The sequence below is a fragment of the Balaenoptera physalus genome (genome assembly GCF_965194825.1).
Source record: "Balaenoptera physalus genome assembly, chromosome: 12".
In the NCBI taxonomy this organism is placed as follows: domain Eukaryota; kingdom Metazoa; phylum Chordata; class Mammalia; order Artiodactyla; family Balaenopteridae; genus Balaenoptera; species Balaenoptera physalus.
The window spans coordinates 20,712,149-20,730,644 of NC_138897.1; the positions used below are offsets into that span (position 1 = coordinate 20,712,149).

Here is an 18,496-nt window from a genome sequence, read left to right on the forward strand (position 1 = left end):
TTGTTTTTTCTCAGTCCCCATCCTGTGTTCTTTCTGTGTCTATCTTTCAAAACGGTGGGGTTTCCTGGGGAATACTGTGCATTCTCCTCTGGATGTAAACCCTCCATGGATGATCTCACTCATTGTCACGGCTTCAGTTATCATCTATATGTTACTGATTTCCAAATTTACATCTTTATCCTGAGCTTCAGTTGTTTGTATCACTCAATCTACTAACATTGTTTGCTTGGAAGTCTCACCAGTATCTCTAATCCATCTTCCCAAACTTCATCATCATCCCTTCAAACCAGCTCTTTCTTCTGTATGCTTTATCTCACTGTATGTACCACTGCCCACTTGGCCGCCTAAGCCAGAAATTTAGCATCATCCCAGAAAGTGAGCATCATCCTTGACTCTTCCCATCTCTTACCCCCAAATCTAATTAGCCAACGAGTCCTGTTGACCCTACCTCCTAAATATTCACTTGCTCCATCTCTCTACCAAGTAACTCTCATTTCATCTCTCTGCTTCTTGTCTTATTTTCTTCAATTCTTTCTTCATACTGCATCCTGAAGATCTGTTTGACACAATGATCTAATAGTGTTATTCTGCTGAAAACATTTTAATTCGTGTTAGTTTTTAGGTAAAAAAAAACTAAACATGACTTTTTTAAAATAATTAATTAATTAATTAATTATTTTTTGGCTGTGTTGGGTCTTCGTTTCTGTGCGAGGGCTTTCTCTAGTTGTGGCAAGCGGGGGCCGCTCCTCATCGCAGTGTGCGGGCCTCTCACCATCGCGGCCTCTCTTGTTGCGGAGCACAGGCTCCAGACGTGCAGGCTCAGTATTTGTGGCTCACGGGCCCAGCTGCTCCGTGGCACGTGGGATCCCCCCAGACCAGGGCTCGAACCCGTGTCCCCTGCATCAGCAGGCAGATTCTCAACCACCGTGCCACCAGGGAAGCCCCCTAAACATGACTTTTAAAGTCAAAACACTTAACATAACTTACAAAGTCCTTCATGATTTGGCTTTTGTGTATCTCTCTGGCCTCACATTCGTCCCTTGTTCTGCAACTGAATCATGTGAAACTGCAGATTTTTGAATGTGCTATCCATCTCCCCCTCTGCACCCTGCCCTTGCATTCCCTGATCATATTTCCTGCTGCTTTCTTTCCCACTTTAATTAGCTATTTCCTACTCATCCCTCAAGTCTGAACTTAGATATTGCTTCATCTGTTCAAGAAACCTGATTCATGAAGTCTAGGTTTAGAGACCCTCCTTAGTGCTTCTCCTTTCTCCTTTTCTGATCATAACTGTATTAGTTGTTCATTGCTTTATCCACAGTGTCTCCATTACGTCAGTGCTTAACACATATTTGTCACATTAATGAATGAATGAATTTTTTTTAAATTCAAAAATCATAAATTGAGCCCTCAACTTGTGGCAGGCACGTTTCTAAGTGGTGGGAATACTGCAGTGAGCAAAACCAAGTCCCTGCTCTCATGGAACTTACTTTCTAGAGTGATAGGGAGAGAGACAACAGATAAATACATATATAATGTGTCATGGCATGGTAAATGCAATGAAAACAAAAAGTAGAGGAGTGAGAGAATATATGGTCTTTGAAAGAAGAGAAGTATGGGGAGGACATTCTAGACAGAGGTTTAAATTTATTTATTTATTTATTTATTTAATTTTTGACTGCGTTGGGTCTTCGTTGCTGCACACGGTCTTTTTCTAGTTGCAGCGAGCGGGGGCTACTCTTGGTTTCGGTGCTGGGCTTCTCATTGTGGTAGCTTCTCTTGTTGCAGAGCGCAGGCTCTAGGCGCATGGGCTTCCGTAGTTGTGGCACGTGGGCTCTAGAGCACAGGCTCAGTAGTTGTGGTGCACGGGCTTAGTTGCTCCGTGGCATGTGGGATCTTCCTGAACCTGGGCTCGAACCCATGTCCCCTGCATTGGCAGGCAGATTCTTAACCACTGTGCCACCAGGGAAGTCCCTAGACAGAGGTTTTAATCTGGCTCTTGTATGTAATATGATAACTGACTTAAGGCCAGGAGACCGTTGAAGAAAGTATAGGAAGCTAGGGCATAGATGATAAGATTGGTTTCATGCTGGTCATAAAATAATTGACAAAATTTATCTATGAATTAGCTGTGCCTATGAGGAGAGTTTTAAAATTTAACGTAACTGGGAAAACAATGTCGTTGACTGGAATGTGGAAATGTTTTTTAAATAATAAAATATGAATATAAGTATTAGAAAATGTATACTCTTAAAGCAGTTGTGGGAAGTAAAAGATCCAGGTAAAGGATGATGGGTTGGAGCCCTATAGAGAAAACCGGTTTGGTGACTTGTCAGTTTTATGGGGGTAAGAGTTGCAGCTGAAAGATGATATGTGACTTTTTAAAAAAAAATTAATGAATCCATAGGTTTTTCATTCATAGTGACCTTTAATCATCATATATTTCTCTAGATCACTTAAAAATATTTCACCGATATGGGGAGGTCCATGGCATTTTTTGAGATTTTTGTATTTCTCTAAGAAACGTAGGAATATAGATGAAAAAAAAAATCAATGCTTAAAAACTTGTGTTTCAAAACAGTAGTTTCCTACTTTTTGTGTCTTTTAGTTCCATTTCCAGAAGCATTTAATCTCAATTCTGGTCACTTCCCTTTATAATTACCTTTATATTTCTGAATAATAAACTTATTATCCTATTTCTTTATTAATTTTAGACATTATTTCTTGACTTCCCACAATGGTACATGAGTACATAGTTCTCTCTCTGCTTCATGCTCCCAACATAGTTATACCACATTTTTAGTTAAATAGGTTAAATAGTCAGGGTTTACATTACTATGACTGAAAGTTATTCATGGTTATGGCAAGTAATGTCTTATCATCAGCATCAGAATGCTTTATTGTTGTCAGTCTTAGGAATTGTATGCTAAGTTTTCTTTATAACAGAGTTAATCTTTCCTCATGCTTGTTTCTGCTACATGCCCATCAATAATACTTTCCTTATGCTGAAATCCGTGGGGTTCCTTCTTGTGTCTTTCCTGGAATCACCTCTGCTCCTCCTCAGTCTGAATGCATTCTCTGGCCTTGCTGTATAGCTGTAGCTCTGAGGATCTTCTTTACTGTGCTTCTGTGTGGGGAGTTTGTTTTCTGGAGTTCTGTCTTCCTCTGTCTCAGTAGATGCCTTCAGTTTGTAACAAATCCTCTAGTAGCTTTCTAATAAAATAAAATGGGACGTAAAGTTGAGAACCTGCACATTGGAAATAAACTTTATTCCAGCTGGACACAACCCAGTTTGTCTGGGTATGAAATCTTAGATTAAGAACCATTTTCCCTGAAGTTTTGAAGGCATTGCTTCATTGTTCTCTAGCTTTAGAGTTGCCAAAGAGAAGTTCAGTGCCATGCTCAATCTCTCTTCCTCTTTTATGGTCTTCTTTTTTCTCTCTTAAAAAGTTCAGTATATTTATGATTTTTAAAAATTCACTGATATGCGCCTGTAGGCCTTTTTTCATTCACCAGGCACCTAGTAGGTGATAGACGTGACTACTATCCTTTGCGTGGGAAATTTTCCTGTGTCATTTTTTCCCATTTTCTCCTGAATCCCCTAACTTTCCATTCTCTTTGTATGAGTTGTGTATTAGCCATCTATTTCTACTTTTTCTACTATTTCTACTTCTGTATTTTCCGTCTTATTATTGTTGTTGTTTTACTTTCTGGGATATTTTCTTGATTTTACCTTTAGTCCTTTTTTTGATTTTTTTATTTTGGTGATCATATTTTTAATTTCCAGCAGCTGTTTCTTGGCTTTTGTATATAAAATTTTGCTGTTCTTGTTTTATGGATACAACCTCTACTCTTTCTTCTCTGAGTCTATTAATTATAGGGAAATTTTTTATTTGTATGATATTTGTTTTTTCTCTGTTCCCTGCATTGACTATTCTGTTGCTGTTATTTTAGTTTCTGTCTTTCTTGTTGGCTATTATGGATATTCTTCAGTGAATATTCTAGTATGTGTTTTTGGTTTTGAGCTTATAGAGGAGTAGGAGTGCTGGGTCATAGAGTATGCATATGTTCAGCTTTATTAGATGCTACCATATAGTTTTCCAAAGTGATTATACAAAGTTACCCTTCTACCAGCAGTGTGCAGTTGCTTCAAATTCTTGTCAGCACTTGGTATTATCAGTCTTTAAAATTTTGAACATTCTGGTATGTGTTTAGGTGTATTTGTTACAGTTTTAACTTGCATTTCCTTGGTGTTTAATGATACTGTGCACTGTTTGTGTGTCTATTGGCTGCATAGATATCCTTTCTTTTGAAGTGCCTACTCTTTTATGTATTGTTCTGTTATGTTGTTTATCTTTTTTTCATTGACTTGTGGGAGTTCTTTGTATATTCTGAGTATCAGTACTTTGTCAGATACATCTATCACACATATCTTCTTCCAGTTTGTGACTTACCTTTTCCACTTCCTTAATGGTGTTTTTTGGTAAATGTAAGTTCATAATTTTAAGAGAGTTGGGAGGTGGGATAGAGACTGGGAGAGTGTGGGGTGGGGGCTTCTGGGGTGCTAGTGATATTCTATTTCTTGATCTGCATGGTAGTTACATGAGTGTTTACTTTATGAAACTCCAGTGAGCTGTATACTTATGTTTTTTTTACACTTTCCTGTATGTAATACTTCAATGATGATTTACAAAAAGTAAAGGATATACTTATCAGTCTCTTCCTTTTATTTCCTTTTATTTCTGTGACGTGTTTAAGAAATTTTTGCTTACCCCAAGGTTATCAATATATTCCCCATGTCATCTTCTGAAAGCTTTGTTTTACTTTTGCATTTGGGTCTGTGATCCATCTGGAATTGACTTTTGTGTATGATGTGAGGTAGACTTATTTTTTTCCCATATGGATATCCAGTTGACCCAGCACCATTTACTGAAAGACCATTCTTTTTCTGTTGCTTTGTGTTGTCACCTCTGTCATAAATGAAATGTGTAAGTGTGAAAGTCTGTTTTTGGTCTGTTCTGCTCCTTTGCCCTATTTGTACATGTGAATCTGTTTCTACACTCTGTTTTATTTCATTGGTCTGTTTGTTGTTTCTCAATACTGCACTCTTTTTAATTGCTGTAGTTTTATAAAAAGTCTTGATGTCTGGTAGTGTAAGTTTTCCAGCTTTCTTATTCTTCATTCAAGATTATCTTGGTTAGTCTTGGCTGTTGGCATTTCCACATACATTTTATTTTATTTGTTTATTCATTTATTTAAAGGTTTTTTTTTTTTTTGATGTGGACCATTTTTAAAGTCTTTATTGAATTTGTTACAATATTGCTTCTGTTTTATGTTCTGGTTTTTTTTGGCCACGAGGCATGTGGGATCTTAGCTTCCTGACCAGGGATCAAACCCATACCCCCTGCATTGGAAGGTGAAGTCTTAACCACTGGACCACCAGGGAAGTCCCCCACATACACTTTAGACTCAGCTTGTCCAGTCTTCTTCAAAACCTGCCAGGATTTAAATCTATAGATCAATTTGGGGGAGAATTAACATTTTTACAATATTAAGTCTTAAAATTCACTAACCTTGTATATCCCACCATTAAGATTTTATAGTTTTCAGTCTAGACATCTTACATCTTTAATTGATTTCTAGATATTTGATGTTTTTTGATGCTATTCTGATTACATTTAAATTTTTTCTAGTTATCTGTTGCTAATATGAAGAAATAAGCTGAATTTTGTATATTGACTATGTATTCAGTTATCTTCCTAAATTCACTTATTAGATAGTGAGTCTCTCCAACTTTGCACATGAACAAACATATCACCTGCAAACGAGAGTTTTATTTCTTCCTTGCCAATCCTTAAACCTTTGATTTTTTTTTTTTTTCCTTGTCTTATTTCACTGGCTTGGAATGCTAATACGATCTTGAATAAAAGTGATAGCAGACATCCTTGTCTGTTATTGTAATACCAGGGAATGTTTTTAATCATTCTCCATTAAATATGGTGCTTGCTGTAGGTTTTTGGTAAATACCCTTTGTCAAATTAAGGAAATTCACTATATTCCTAGTTTACTAAGAATATTTTTCATGAATGGGTATTGAATTTTATCAAATTATTTTCCCTACCTAGTTAAATGATATAATGATCTCTTTTCTGTTAATAGGGTGAATTACAGTGATTGGTTGATGTGGTAGATTGCAAGGCTTGAGTTTTTTAAATGGAAAAGCCTTTAAACATACCTTGAATTCCTGGATTAAGCTCAGTGTGGTCATGTTGTGTTATCACTGTTTAGATTTGGTGTTATTTTGTTTAGGATTTTTTGCATTTATAGTCACAAGAGAGATTGATGTGTATTTTTCTTTTCTCATAAGTTTCTTCTCAAGCTTTAGTATCAAGGTTTTGCTGACCTTGTAAAATAAGCTGGGAGGTGATCTCTCTTTTAATATTCTCTGGAAGAATTTGTGGAGGATTGGTACTTTTCTTTAAATGTTTAGAAGACTTAATTGTGAAGTCATCTCAGCCTAATTTGTTGTTGTTGTTGTTGTTGTTTTTAATTAATTTATTTATTTAATTTATTTTTGGCTGTGTTGGGTCTTCGTTTCTGTGCGAGGGCTTTCTGTAGTTGCAGCAAGCCGGGGCCACTCTTCATCGTGGTGTGCGGGCCTCTCACTGTCGCGGCCTCTCTTGTTGCGGAGCACAAGCTCCAGGTGTGCAGACTCAGTAGTTGTGGCCCACGGGCCTAGTTGCTCCGCGGCATGTGGGATCCTCCCAGACCTGGGCTCGAACCCGTGTCCCCTGCATTGGCAGGCAGACCCTCAACCACTGCGCCACCAGGGAAGCCGTTGTTGTTGTTTTTAAGTGGGAGGCCTTGAAATTGCAGATTCAATTTATTCAATGAGTACATGGATGAATATTCATAGTTCCTATACCAACTTTGAGAACATGTTTTTCTAGGAATTTGTGCATTTCATAATTTTCAAGTTAATGATATAAGGATGTTCATAATATTTTCTAGTAATATTTTTAATGTTTGTAGTATCTGTGATACCCTCTTTTCTCTGATGTTGGTAGTATCTAGGTGAAAGGTGGAATGAAGTATTGGGGAGAGCTTTCTTAACAAGTTTTGAACTCAGTCTATACATGCACATTTCCCCGTGGAAAACCAAACTCCAATTTTATCATCAAATTTATTAAGATAATATTTATTTTATGGAAGTTAGTTAATTATAATGGGTTAAGCTTTGTCTTATTTGACGCTTACTGCCTTGAAGTAATTTTCTAGTAATATTGGAGCCTTTGTTTTCTCATTGTCTATATTTGCTTTCTATTTCTTTACTCTTTATTGTTAGTTTTTTGAGTCCCTTTATTTTTTTTTTATTTTTTATTTTTTGAGTCCCTTTATTTTTAGAAATTTTTTTTTTTTCCATGAAACATACAGTTGATTTTTTTTTTTCTATCTGATCTGAGGGTCATTTTTTCTTTTATAGCCGAGTTGACCATTACATTTATTGATTTTATAGATATGTTTGGTCTTGATTCTATCATTCTATTTATATACTGTTTTTAATATTTTATTGTCATTTTCTGGTATTAATATTTTTGTTCTGAGGTCTGGGTTTTCCACTTAAATTCATACTTCTGATAATTTTGAGGATTTGTAACCTGATTTTAGTTCTAGTCGTTGCTCAATGTCATGTTTTAAATAGTACGTATGTACGTCTATTTCTTGATTTATTGATATTAAAAAGGAAATAGTGTCTATTAATGTCCCACTATAACAATGAGGAATTACTTTATACTATTGAAATTAGTTTCAGGGAAGCTCTTCTGAAGGGCCTCTCTTCTGATAAACAACTAGTGATAGCTCTCTATCAGAGATTAAAGTTCTTGCACTCGAGTGGGTTTTGAAATCATTAATTCATTTATTAAACAGAGTATATTGTTGCTTCTATTACAGGTTCTGTACAAACACACAAATCAGTCATGCATCCTCTCCTTATAAAACTTCCAATCTAATAAGGAAAACAAACACTGAACAAATAATTTCAACTGTGTGGAAATATGACATACAAGAAATAAAGGAACATAGCTACATCCTTATATGGACTTACATATTGATAAGAAAATTGTTACCACTTTTCCTGTGGGAGTAGCACATGAAAAACTTATAGGCCTCATGAGCAAGTATTCTTATTCCATGGTTATCTTAGGGTAACAGTACCTTTTCAGGTACTTGGCAAGTATTACCTACCCACTTTGTGTAAGTGAAGTGGCGTCCATGACAGAGTTCAGACGAGCAGCTGCAGCGGGCGGTTACTGCACCTCCATCCTCCTCAGCTCTACTGCCTCTTGCTTCATCCTTCCATCCTCTCCAGCCCACATTGTTATCTTTTGCCTTAACAAACGATCTCACTGTAGTTTGCACAACCACATGAGTCAAGCTTTTCCTTGATTTACGTAATAATTTTCTTGTCATTATCTAGCCCTTTCTTCCTAGCCCACTCCCCCAAAATAAAAGGGTAGCTCGTGTTTGTCTTTTGATGTTTGCAGGCCATGGTATTTAAGTTAAGTTGTTTTTGCTGACCAAAACTAGCAACTCAGATATCATATGGGGTTGATTTGAAATAGAGCAGTTTATAAACTGGACAGCAAATTCCTTCTGGGCAGGAAACATTGTTCTTCTGTGTAGCCCTAACCCAGTGTCTTGCATATTTAGCTTTTCATGAATCACTGAATATAAAGTGTACATTTTTTGGGTTTTGGTTTAGTCTACAAATACATGACAAGATCCTTTGTTCTTTGATTCGATTTAGCAAAAGCCTTAGAAAAGTGAATAAGATATTCATTGAATTTATGGAATCCTAACATTGGAAAATATTCTAAACAATACAATAAAATTTTTATGTTTTCAAAGAACTTCCTCATTTTTTATCAGTGTTTATCTTCTGAGGTAGATAAGGCAGTTATTAGTATTTCTAGTTTTACTAGTGAAGATACATCCAAAGGCGATTAAGTGACTTCCCTAAGACAGCACATCTAGTTAATGGTTGAGTCAGGACCAAAGCATTAAACTTCCAAACCAGTGGTTTTCCTGTTACCCTGTATTCCCTCTACTTAGCCACAAATTCATCCCATGAAATTTGAGTGTCTCGCATCATGCTTTTGACAGAGATGAAGACTGTGCAAGTTAAAATTCATAAAATGGTTAAATTTTAAAGGTAACTTTTGGTTCTTCTACTTTACAAAGTATTAACACTTCTGTGCCCAAATACTTTAAAAGGTATATTACATCTTTTGTTTTTAAATGTTGATAATTATTTTGTTTTGTTCTGTTTTGTTTTTAAGATTTATTTATTTATTTATTTGGTTGTGCCAGATCTTAGTTGCGTCAGGCAGGCTCCTTAGTTGCAGCTCAAGGGCTCCTTAGGTGTGGCTCGCTGGCTCCTTAGTTGCGGCACACGGGTGGGCTCCTTAGTTCTGGAGTGCGAACTCTTAGTTGTGGCATGTGAACTCTTAGTTGTGGCATGCATGTGGGATCTAGTTCCCTTACCAGGGATTGAATCTGGGCCCCCTGCATTGGGAGTGCGAAGTCTTAACCACTGCGCCACCAGGGAAGTCCTGGTATATTTCATCTCATACATTTTAAATATTTGTTTTTATTAGAAAAATTGCTTATAGTCTTATTTCTTTGACAATTACTGTTAGAAGTCTTAATTTGTTGCCTAACAGTAATAGAAAATACAGAAACATACAGAGAAGCATCATAAAACGCAGACTTTCATAAGTCTTCTGACAGCAGGCAGTGGCAACAGTGAAGTAGGGCAAAGGAGGCTTGAATCAGGAATTGGATTTGGTAATTAGAAGGTTACTGTGACCTTGGGCAGGTCAGTGCTAATATAATAGTAGGAGCAGAGTCGAGGTTAGAAGGAAAGAATGAATGGAAGGTGAGGAAACAAGAAAGTTTCTCTCCTAGTGGAAGGAGGAAGACAGATGGTTTGAAGGAGATGTAGTTAAATAAGGACACTTTTTATGTTAGCCATGTTCCAGTGTATCTGTCACTTCAGGGGAAGAAGCCCAAGGAGAGGAAGGGGTAAAATGGAAAGTGTGAGAGGAGGATATTGTAAATCGATGGGCAGGATCAGAAGGAGGCAGGAGAAGATATGACCAAGCATCACTGTAGAGAAGCTCTTAGAAAGACAGCAGGGTACTTAGTCCTCTGAGATAGGAGAAAAGTAAAGGAAGGGTGAAATGGTCCAGGGGCCATCTGTGGGGCAGGGAGGAAAGCTCAAGAAATCTGGGGTTTGGATATATCGCAGTTTTAGATGAATTTAGTTTCACTATCGAAATCTCAGTGTGTTCTATATAGTCAGTTTGATTTTTTCTAATGGAGATTATCATTTCAAAAGGGAAGGGAAGATGTAATTTAAGACAAGATATGAAAATTATATGAAGATCTAAGTTTTAAGTTTTTGTATGGCTCAGTTTGGCGGGATGCTTTTTCCCTGGGCTTTTAATTTAATATTGGCCAGGCCCTACTGATAGCTACATACTAAGAATTTGTGGAAGTTAAAATGTTCAAGATCAACCCATGGTTCTATTTTGTTACCATACCTGTATTTGAACACCTAAAGTCATTCTGAATGGAGCTGTGTTTTTCTCAGTAGTCAGTGACATCTTTGCACATACATGTGGTCTCTGATGCTGTGGTAATAACAGAGAACTCCCTCTAAAATCTGTACACACAAATGCTTTTCAACTTACAGGTTGGGATATAAAATGTCGTGTTTCAGTCTTTTGGAACCCCACATCTTCCAATAGAAATGATATTATAAATGGTTCTAGTGTCCTGGACCAGCCCATAAAAGACAATTAAATCTAAAGTGTGTCTGAATTACTAAAAATAATTACTGTTTATAACCATGTTTCTATCAGGAAGTGTGTTCAATTTCAGGTCTTAAGGTAAGAAGTGTTTCTCCCACTTCTGCTTTATCGTACTCACCCCCTGGCTGTCTGGCAGTGACAAAAGAGGCAGCCAGCTCCAGGCCACTTAGTGTGGTTCTGGTAAGGCCCGGGAATGGAGAGCTGGGATAGAGACTCTCTGAAAGTCGAGAAGGGGGCTGGTGTGGTGATGCATATGCCAGGGAAGGGTCTCCCTTCTGTCTCAGCTCTGAGATCTGGGCCCCTGCCACTGTAAACCTCCTGTCTCCTCTCCCCTTTCTCTTTCTCTGGACCCCTGATTCTTAGCCAGACCTGATTTTGTCCTCCCGCCCCGACCCCAAATACCTGGGGAAATTTGGCAGTGTCCAGAGACATTTTGGCTGTCACAACTGGGGTGGTGCTACTCGTATCTAGTGGGTGTAGGCCAAGGATGTCGCTAAACATTGAGAACCAAGAATTATCCAACTTGAAACGTCAGTAATGCCAAGATTGAGAAACTCAGCGCTAGGCTACTGCTACTGGTTTGAGTTTTTTGCCTTGTTGCTTCACTGAGGAACAGAAATGTCGTTTGTTTCCAGTTTCTTTTCTACCTTCTGTTCTTGAAACAAGCTTACAGCCTTTTGAGGTTTCTCTGAGGGCTCTACTATCATCACAAGATGGAAATAGATGGAGTAAAAATAACAAGAAAATTACAGTTTCAGGAAATCTTAATGAAAAGCTTCCATGTTATCCACTGTCCTTTAAATAGAACAAAATTCTCATCCCTCTTTAGGCTTCTGTCCTTCTTCCCCATTATGACTTCCTCCTTCCCTGGGCTTCCCTTCTTCCTACCGTACAGGTCACTCACAGAGGCTTTGGCAGGGGTCCTTGCTCCAGTCTTCCAAATGAGGAGTGGCAAGAGGGAAGAGAAATCCTTGGGCTGTTTTGACGCGGAGTGAAGGGAAGGTTCCTTTGTTATTGCATAGATCCGGCCAGAACAATTTTCTGTTGCCCTGCTACTTTTAAGGAATTCACAGAATGAGATTATACCACAGCGTTTCCCTAAGTACTGCTGCACGGCACGGGGGTCTCCTGTCTCTGCTGGTCTCTCCTCCTTTCCACCCGGCACGTAGTTACCATCCCTCTGGCTCCCTGGGCGTGTGACCTGAGCAGTTCCTTACTAGGGCCCGTGCCTGGTCACATGCTGTGCTGTCATCATGAAATAGTCTTAATAACTTTCGGAACAAGAGCCTCACATTTTCATTTTGTACTGGGCCTTGCAAACTGTGTAGCTCTCCTGCTTACCAGAGTTCTCCCAGCCAACCTTGGGCCCCGGAGGGGCGCAGACTGGCTTGGATGAGAAAAGGAAGGGGAAGGGTTTTAAGATACTTGGAGTAGCAAGAAAGCCCCCCCGCCCCACCGCTGAAAATCTGGGCGGAACTGGCAGACTGGAATGCACATCTCAGTCTTCCTTTGTAAATACGTACCTTTCAGAGCTGACTCTTTCTGCTGTGTTTATATTTGTTAATTTTAATAAGATGACCAATTACTTACTAGGTACTATTGTGTGATAAAACAGTGTGCTAGACGCCGTGGGTAAAACTAAGTAGTAAACTGATATTTGCTCTCTATGGGTTATCTTCAAGTGTTTATAAAACCTCCTCATGTAGTGTCCATAACCATTTGAGATTGTTTTTATTGTCCCATTCCATAGGGTAGGAAGCTGAAACAGGCTATGTTACTTGTCTAAGTTTATAAAGCTAGTAAATGACAAAGAATGGATTTGAACCTAGGTCGGTCTGACTCTGAAGGCCAGTCCCGTTCACTCAGCTACTCAGAAGTTCAATCTTCCTACTGTCCAGTTGACTCTCAAGTTGAGGTCATGAGCATACATAGGAGGTCAATTTCTTTGAATCAGTGAATTCTTTTAAAACACTACACAGTGCTTTTCAAATTAAATATAATGGTGGATGAAAATGTGTATTTGATCTAGATGCTTTTCCTTGTGTTCATGAGAAATAGATATTCGCATAAGTAAGCAAAAATAGTACTCTTACAGAAAAAACTCAAAAGTCTTCCATTCTATAAGCTTCGTAAATCACTCCATCTCTCCTGTTTTATGAAACATCCATTGGAGCTAACACTCCATTGTTAGTGTGACTTATCTGAAAGAGTTTTCTTGGAGTACGGGTTTCTGTCTTTAATTTTTATCCACCAAATAAAAAATGTGGTGTTCAATGTCATCTATATTTGCAATTAATTCTAAGAAAGCTAATTTGTAGAGAATATATTTTATACCAATTCTTTGGTTTTTATCATGTGAGCTACCCCACATTATGGTTTGGTATCATCTTTTTTTTTTTTTAATATTTATTTATTTTGGGGACTTCCCTGGTGGCGCAGTGGTTAAGAATCCATCCTCCAGTGCAGGGGACATGGGTTCGAGCCCTGGTCTGGGAAGATCCCACATGCCGTGGAGCAACTAAGCCCGTGCGCCACAACTACTGAGCCTGTGCTCTAGAGCCCGTGAGCCACAACTACTGAAGCCCGCATTCCACAACTACTGAGCCTGCGTGCCTAGAGCCCATGCTCCTCAACAAGAGAAGCCACTGCAATGAGAAGCCTGTGCACCACATTGAAGAGTAGCCCCCGCTCGCCGCAACTAGAGAAAGCCCGCGTGCAGCAACAAAGACCCAACGCAGCCAAAAATAAATAAATAGATAGATAAATAAAAATTAAAAAAAAATATATATATATTTATTTGGATGTGCTGGGTCTTAGTTGCAGCAGGCGGGCTCCTTAGTTGCGGCTCATCAGCTCCTTAGTTGTGGCATGCGAACTCTTAGCTGTGGCATGCATATGGGATCTAGTTCCCTGAGCAGGGATCAAACCCGGGCCCCCTGCATTGGGAGCACAGAGTCTTAGCCACTGCACCGCCAGGGATGTCCCTTGATACCATCTTGAAACCCTGTGCCAGCTTTAGCCAAAATACATTACACAGCCAGGCCTCTTATTTCTTTTTTTTTTTTTTTTTTTTTTTTTTAAATTTTTATTTATTTATTTATGGCTGTGTTGGGTCTTCGTTTCTGCACTAGGGCTTTCTCTAGTTGTGGCAAGCGGGGGCCACTCTTCATCACGGTGCGCGGGCCTCTCACTATCGCGGCCTCTCTTGTTGCGGAGCACAGGCTCCAGACGCACAAGCCCAGTAATTGTGGCTCACGGGGCCCAGCTGCTCCGCGGCATGTGGGATCTTCCCAGACCAGGGCTCGAACCCACGTCCCCTGCATTGGCAGGCAGATTCTCAACCACTGCGCCACCAGGGAAGCCCCAGGCCTCTTATTTCTACATGAGGAGGAGGCAGGTGTCGGCACCAGTCACCTACAGTGGGCAATTTACACAGCATTACTTAGTAGGTGAATGGATTAAGAGCAACTTGACAATTTTCTTAGCAGTTACTGATCTTTCATCTGCCTTTGATTTCATGACTACAAGGGTCTCAGGCCTGTTACTATTAACACAGAGCCGTGCATGTAAATGCTCTTCCAGAGCTTTTACTGTTAAGATCAGGACTGTTTAATCACACTGACCTGAGTGTTAATTCCAGCTGCACCGCTGACTGGTTGTGCACCTTTGGTGAGTTACTGTAGGCGGGACCAATGATGTCTTCTTCAAAATGCTGTAGGAAAGACTAACCGAATTACTGTATGTAAAGCCCTGAGCACAGCGCCAGGCTGAAGGAAAGGGCCCGGTGGGTAAGTGGGAGTTGTCGTCCTCCTCCTCTTATTCCACCAAGAGAATATGCCTGGGCATAAACAGAACTTCGGGCAAGCCCTTTTTCTGTTTACACCTAAATAATTTGCTATACTCTTAAATATACTTTGACACACGTCCTCCTGCAGTGAAAAATAGAAAGGCAAATATCTTCCTCCTGTTCTCTGTGAGGAGAGGATAGCATGATGTGTTTTTTATCTTCTGGTAGAATCAGGAATAACTCGGAGGTCTCGGTGATCAGTGTACACAGCCCTCTGTGTATACTGCCGTTCTCTCAGCACAGACCAGACCAGCCTTTTTCAAACTGAGATCCCCGGCCTGCATCAGAATCACCTAAGACACTGGTTAAAAAAATAAAATAAAAGCCAGCTCTCTAACCCCAGACTTACTGAACAGAATCTCTGGGGCTGAGGTCTTAGAATATGCATATAAAATAAGCCACCCTGGTTATTCTTGTGTATAAAAAACATTTAGAAATACCGGCCCATACTCTCCGTCTCACTCCCCTGCCTTTGCTTAAGCTATTTCCTTGGCTTGGAGTAGTCTTTCCTCTTCTATAGAGTTCTTATACATTTTTCGAATGCTACCTCTTCCTAAAAGCCCTTCCAGATTCTCCCAAATTGAAGTTAATTTTGTATCTTCATTATTGCAATTATTACAGTCTACCTCATAGAGTTTTGCTAGTTTTTTACCAAACAGTAAGCAGCTAGAGGGCAGTGATTGCCTGATTGCCAGTTATCCTAATAACTATCCCTGGTGCCCAGCAAAATGCTTTGTGTATAATGGGCACTGAAAGGGTATCTGTAATTTGAATTGATTCTCTACTGCTTTTTTCCAATAAAACCTTCTGTTCTGACTTCCTCCGAAGAGCACAGATCCCTTCAGAGTACGTATTATTAAGCTCAGGGTGACGGAGGACAGTCCTCATAAACATGATCAGCCTTCGTTCCCAGCACATCAGAATTGGGATGTGTGTTTGTGTATGACACGAGGAATTGTTTGACACCCCCGTCTCTTCCTCGTCCTCATCTTTGGATACCATTTGTAAGGCACGTTGAAAGAGCCTGCCAAAGTCCCAGTTAAATCTGCAGCCATTGAAAAAAGAAAATGATACGGTTGTATTCTGGGTTGGTTTTACTTTCAGGAAACAGATTTGATCGTATGAAGCAGCTTTTGTAACACATCATCATGCTTGTCCTCTGGGACTCTATAAGATAGATAAAGCACTTGCAGCTGTGCTTCCACTGATGTCATAGAGGTATTTCCTACATTCGTGTGAGGAGCAAAGATGTAGAGATGAGCTCCACTTTCTAGTAAGATGGTTTCTCCAAAGCTGCACTGTCCCTGTCAGTGATATTTTAGGCACTTTTTTTGGTTTTGGACGACTTTTAATCCCATCCTGTGCTTCTCTATCAACTGGCTTGTTGGATAGGGCATTGCCCAGATCGTTGGCAATATAAAGTGATGCACACATGGGACCTATCCAGTTCTCTTATATACTGGAGGATGACAAAGAAAACATGATGTTAGAGGAGGGTCTGATTAGTGGGGATTAGAAAGGGATGTAATAACTGAGAGTGATAGCACGTTAGGGAGTTTCTCCAAATATTAGATCCTTAAAAGTATTACATTGACTATTTGACCTCACACAAGGCAGCAAGGTTAAGCCGTGAAAACTATTGGATTTGGCAGGTGAAATCAGATTTTCATTGGGTAGATTAGGATTTATGAAAGCAATAGTGTTCATGAAAGTATGGTGGACAAGACAGCTATCCTAGTGGGGGACTCCTTACAAATTTAGGGAGATTCATCTTTTCGATATTTCTGTCTTTAGACTTCTAATGGAAATGCAATAAAAAGAACTCCAGATGACCACAGTTAATCACCTAGTAAACACATGGAATACATAAATGAGTAGAGTAGATCAGAAATTTTAATTTCAGGCAGAGGAAGACCTCTCCCTTTTCCTGCACCCCTCCAAAGCATTCAGGGCTATAAAGTGACCAGAGATACCGAGAAAAGGTCACTGAACTTGGTGAGAGGAGCTGACTAAGTTTTACAGTAAACTTAATGGAAATTCATGGCATAGGGGGTGGGGTAATAAAGCTGAACTGGGCCTGGGAGAATGGAGATAGTGCATGTTGATCATTCCTTGAGCAGTTGGCTTGGGAAAAAAAAATGGTAATTGTATCAGCAGGATAAAGTTTATGTTTATAAAAAAAAACCAGAGAGTACAATTCCAGCACCCCAAGGAATTCCCTTGTGCTAACCCCTTGCAGTGAGACCTTCCCTCCACCCCTAATCCCTGGCAACCATCCCTATAGTTTTTTTCTTTTTTAGGATGTCATATAAATTCAGTCATACAATATGTAAAAGACTGGACTCCTTCACTTAGCATAATGCCTGCTCAGTGTAAATTTTTTTAAAAAAATAATTAATTAATTAATTTATTTTTGGCTGTGTTGGGTCTTCGTTTCTGTGCGAGGGCTTTCTCTAGTTGCGGCGAGCGGGGGCCACTCTTCATCGCGGTGCGCGGGCCTCTCACTGTCGCGGCCTCTCTTATTGCGGAACACAGGCTCCAGACGCGCAGGCTCAGTAGTTGTAGCTCACGGGCCTAGTTGCTCTGCAGCATGTGGGATCTTCCCAGACCAGGGCTCGAACCCGTGTCCCCTGCATTGGCAGGCAGATTCTCAACCACTGCACCACCAGGGAAGCCCCCAGTGTAAATTTTAAACATATTTTAAAGTACAAAGAATCCCCCCTCTCCAAAACAAAACAAGTAGGACCCGGAGAAGATGGGTGTAGAGAAAGTGAGTTAGGGACGTATTGAAGTGTAAACAGACACCTAACTCGTGAAGATGGCTCCAGTCCTCATGGAACCTAGGCAAGCTTGTTCGCTTTGAACGCATGGTGGACAGAATGGAGAGGATGGCAGTGGTACCCTTGACCAGTTAAATATTTTCTTTTCTCAGACTAGCCTCCTTTCCTGCTCTGAACTTTCCCACTACCTCCCTACTTCTCGGGGGCGGGGGGGTAGGGGCAGGGAGAAATACACACATACACACTTATACATTCATAAATACATGTATCTCCATTTTCATGGCATAAGCATTTCATTTATAAAGAGCTCATCAACCTTTCAGTTTCAACTTCACATTTAGTTGAGGGCTATCAGATGACGCGTAGTGGTACCAGGATTTGTAATCTAGAGCTGTACACTTGTTTCTCAATCCAAGATTTATTTTGCAAAATTTTTCTTTCTAAATTTTTGTTTTCCTTCAAATTAATAGGAATTTAAACATTAAAAATTATAGAGGGTAAACAATTTAACTTTTGCTATCTAGAATTGGAATTTTTAGATGTAATTTGTTAGTAATCATCTCTGTACAAGGTTTTCAAACTTGGTTTTTGGCAGTGTTATTTTTACAGATTATATATATATAATTTTATTATAAAAGCACTTACTAATCTCATATTCACTGACTCCCTCTGTATGCTTTTTCATTAGGAATTAACTGCACTTTCGTTTTTCTTATTTTTTTTCCTGTAGTTTTGATATTCAAAGCATAGATGATTGTTATTTCCCCAAAGAGGAAAAGCAGGCAGACTTTCTTGGGACATTTATCACATTCATTAATTATTACCTTCACCTAACTATTTTTCTCATGACGGTTGATATATTCATGTCCTCATATGTGTTGACCACATATTCTGCTGCTGATGTAATTTGTGTGGAGATACAAGGAGCTGTTAACCATATACCAGAGGTCTTCAAAGGACAGTGAAGCAGGTTACTCTTGGTGCTAGCATTG

The 18,496-nt window shown here is 39.3% G+C and overlaps 1 protein-coding gene and 1 long non-coding RNA gene across 3 annotated transcripts in view; one reads left to right on the forward strand and one right to left on the reverse strand.

Moving 5' to 3' along the window:
- The window catches only part of MBD2 (methyl-CpG binding domain protein 2), a 70,509-nt gene that overhangs the window by 40,485 nt on the left and 11,528 nt on the right, over window positions 1-18,496 (forward strand). The gene's annotated exons all lie outside the window — the stretch shown is intronic.
- Window positions 670-8,920, reverse strand: LOC309639462. The gene is made up of 2 exons (XR_014251669.1): window positions 6,828-8,920; window positions 670-6,517 (listed from the first exon to the last, which is right to left on the reverse strand). It is a non-coding gene; the product is annotated as an uncharacterized lncRNA (long non-coding RNA).